This window comes from Mustela lutreola, chromosome 1 (genome assembly GCF_030435805.1).
Source record: "Mustela lutreola isolate mMusLut2 chromosome 1, mMusLut2.pri, whole genome shotgun sequence".
Classification (NCBI taxonomy): Eukaryota; Metazoa; Chordata; class Mammalia; order Carnivora; family Mustelidae; genus Mustela; species Mustela lutreola.
The window spans coordinates 12,277,945-12,281,933 of NC_081290.1; positions in this window are offsets into that span (position 1 = coordinate 12,277,945).

Consider the following 3,989-nt stretch of genomic DNA (forward strand, 5'->3'; position numbering starts at 1 on the left):
GAATGCCATTGAATAAATTGACATGATTTTTTTCTGGGTCCTTATCATGAAAATTAAGCTACCCAGAGGAAAACCAGAACATAGGTGGAGCACAAGACTAGGAGCCAGACGCCTCTGTGAATGGGAGTTTTTCCTAAAAGTTTGACAGTTGGCATTAGGGAGCATGGGTCATTGATAGCACAGATTAAAAACATAATGTTGAGGATATTTTTTTAAAGCGTACAAAAGGAAATGTTTGGAAATGTGGTCAGAAGGGAGGAGAAAGTAGATCAAGCCTATACCTGGATCTTCATTAATATAGGTATGGTAAAATGAGTAGAATATACTTAAAGGATTATAGGGAAAACCCAATTTTCAGGTAAGACCAGAAAGTATTTGGAATACTCACTATAAAGACAGAGAGTTACTCAGCAATTATTTTTATTTTTTTATTAAAATATAATGTATTATTTGATTCAGGGGTAGAGATCTGTGAATCATCGGACTTACACAATTCATAGCACTCACCATAGCATATACCGTTCCCAATGTCCATAATCCAGCGACCTCATCCCTCACCTTCACCGTCCCCAAAACTCTCAATTTGTTTTCTAGTGTTAAGAGTCTCTTGTGCTTTTTCTCCATCCCTGGTCTCATCTTGTTTCACTTTTTCCCTCACTACCACACAACCCCAGGCCCTGCCTCTCAAATTCCTCATATCAGAGATACCATATTATTATCATCTTTCTTTGATTGACTTTGTATAGCATACTACACTCTAGTTCCATCCATGCCATTTCAAATGGCAAGACTTCATTTCTTTTGATGGCTGCAGAGTATTCCATTGTATATAGATATATATATACCACTTCTTCTTTATCCATTCATCTGTTGATGGATATCTAGGTTTTGGCTATTATGAACAGTGCTTCTATAAACATTCTGGTGCACATGCCCCTTTGGATCACTATGTTTGTTTCTTAAGGGGAAACACCCATTAGTGCTATTGCTGGGTCATAGGGTAGCTCTATTTACAGCTTTTTGAGGAACCTCCATACTGTTTTCCACAGTGGTTATACCAGCTTACATTCCAGGGTAGAAGGGTACCACTTTCTCCTCATCTTCACCAACATCTGTCATTTTCTGACTTGTTAATTTCAGCCATTTTGATTTGTGTGAGGTGGTATCTCACTGGGGTTTTGATTTGTATATGGTGAAGAGAACAAGAATCAAAATCCAGCAGACACAAAGATTCTCCCAAAATCAATAAAAATAGGTCAACAGCTCGTCATCTAATAGTAAAACTTACAATTCTGAGTGACAAACAGAAAATCCTGAAAGCAGCTCGGGAAAAGAGGTCTGTGACACAATGGTTGAAATATTAGATTGGCAGCATATCTATCTACAGAGACCTTGCAGGCAGGAAAGGACTGGCATGATATATTCAGAGCACTAAATGAGAAAAATATGCAGCCAAGAACACTATATCCAGCTAGGCTGTCATTGAAAACAGAAGGAGAGATAAAAAGCTTCCAGGACAATCAAGAACTAAAAGAGTTTGCAAACACCAAACAAGCCCTGAAAGAAATATTGAAAGGGGTCCTTAAGCAAAGAGAGAGTCTAAAAAGTAACAGAACAGAAAGGAACAGAGACAATAGACAGTAACAGTCATGTTACAGGCAATACAATGGCACTACATTCATATCTCTCAATAGTTACCCTGAATGTAAATGGGCTCGATGCCCAATCAAAAGACACAGGGTATCAGAATGGATTAAAAAACAAAACCCATCAATAAGCTGTCTACAAGAAACCCATCTTACCCAAAGACAACTCCAGATTTAAAGTGGGGGGTGGAAAACAATTTACCATACTAATGGACATCAAAACAAAGCTGGTGTGGCAATCCTTATATCAAATAAATTAAATTTTTTAAAAAAGATTTTATTTATTTATTCGACAGACAGAGATCACAAATAGGCAGAGAGAGAGAGAGGAGGAAGCAGGCTCCCTGCCAAGCAGAAAGTCCGATGAAGGGCTCCATCCCAGTACCCTGAGATCATGACTTGAGCTGAAGGCAGAGGCTTTAACCCACTGAGCCACCCAGGCACCCCCAAATAAATTATTTTTTAAACCAAAGAATATAATAAAAGAAGAGGAAGGATACTATATCATACTCAAAGGGTCTGTCCAACATGATCTAACAATTTTAAATATCTATGCCCCTAACATGGAAGCAGCCAACTATATAAACCAGTAATAACAAAATCAAAGAAACACATTGACAATAATGCAATAATAGTAATGGACTTTAACACTCCCCTCACTGAAATGGATAGATCATCCAAGCAAAAGATCAACAAGGAAATAAAGGTCTTAAATGACACACTGGGCCAGACGGACATCACAGATATATTCAGGACATTCAATCCCAAAGCAAGAGAACACACATTCTTCCTTAGTGCACATGGAACATTCTCCAGAACAAATCACATCCTGGGTCACATATCAGGTCTCAACCAGTACTAAAAGACTGGAATCATTCCCTGCATATTTTCAGATCATGATGCTCAGAAACTAGATCTCGATCGCAAGGGGAAAGTTGAAAAAACTCAAATATTTGGAGGCTAAAGATAATCCTAGTAAAGAATGAATAGTTCAACCAGGAAATTAAAGAAGAATTGAAAAAATTCATGGAAACAAATGAAAATGAAAACAAAACTGTTCCAAATCTTTGGGACACAGCAAAGGTGTCCCTCAGAGGAAAGTATATAGCGATACAAGCCTTTCTCAAGAAACAAGGAAGGTTTCAATTACACAACTTAACACTACAACTCAAGGAGCTGGAGAAAGTACAGCAAAGAAAGCCTAAACCCAGCTAGAGAAAAGAGAAAATTTGGGTTCTCTTCTGATTTGGTTAAAGCACATTTTCCTGGGGTCTTTGCCACCCTTTTAGTATTTTATTTGCTCCTTCATATATTCTAATCTGGACAAAATGAAAAGGCAGAAAAACTCACCACAAAAAAAAAAAAAGAAAGAAAGAAAGAAAGAAAGAAAGAAAGAAAGAACAAGAGGAAGTACTGAAGGCTAGGGACCTAATCAATACAGGCATGGATAATATGTCAGATCTAGAGTTCAGAATGACGATTCTCAAAGTTTTAGGTGGGCTCAAAAAAGGCATGGAAGATATTAGAGAAACCCTCTCTGGAGAGATAAAAGCCCTTTCTGCAAAAATAAAAGAAATAAAATCTAATCAAGTAGAAATTTAAAAAGCTGTTAATGAGGTGCAATAAAAAATGGAGGCTCTTACTGCTAAGATAAATGAGGTAGAAGAAAGAATTAGTGATATAGAAGACCAAATGACAGAGAATAAAGAAGCTGAAGAAAAGAGAGACAGACAACTACTGGACCAAGAGGAGAGAATTCAAGAGATAAGTGATACCATAAGACAAAACAACATTAGAATAATTAGGACTCCAGAAGAAGAAGAGAGAGGGGAGAAGAAGGTATATTGAAGAGAATTATTGTAGAGAATTTCCCTGATATGACAAAGGGAACAAGCATCAAAATACAGGAGGCACAGAGAACCGCCCTCAAACTCAAAAAGAATAGGTCCTCACCCCGTCATCTCACAGTAAAATTTAAAAGTCTTAGCAACAAAGAGAAAATACTGAAAGTAGCCAGGGAAAAGAAGTCTGTAACATACAATGGTAAAAATATTAGATTGGCCACAGACTTATCCACATAGACCTGGCAGGCCAGAAAGAATGGGCATGATATATTCAGAGCACTAAATGAGAAGAGCATGCAGCCAAGAACACTATATCCAGCTTAGCTATCATTGAAAATAGAAGGAGAAATGAAAAGCTTCCAGAACAAACAAAAACTAAAAGAATTTGCAAACACCAAACCAGCTCTACAGGAAATTTTGAAAGGGGTCCCCTAAGCAAAGAGACACCCTAAAAGTAGTAAACCAGAAAGGAATAGAGACAATATACAGTAACGGTCAA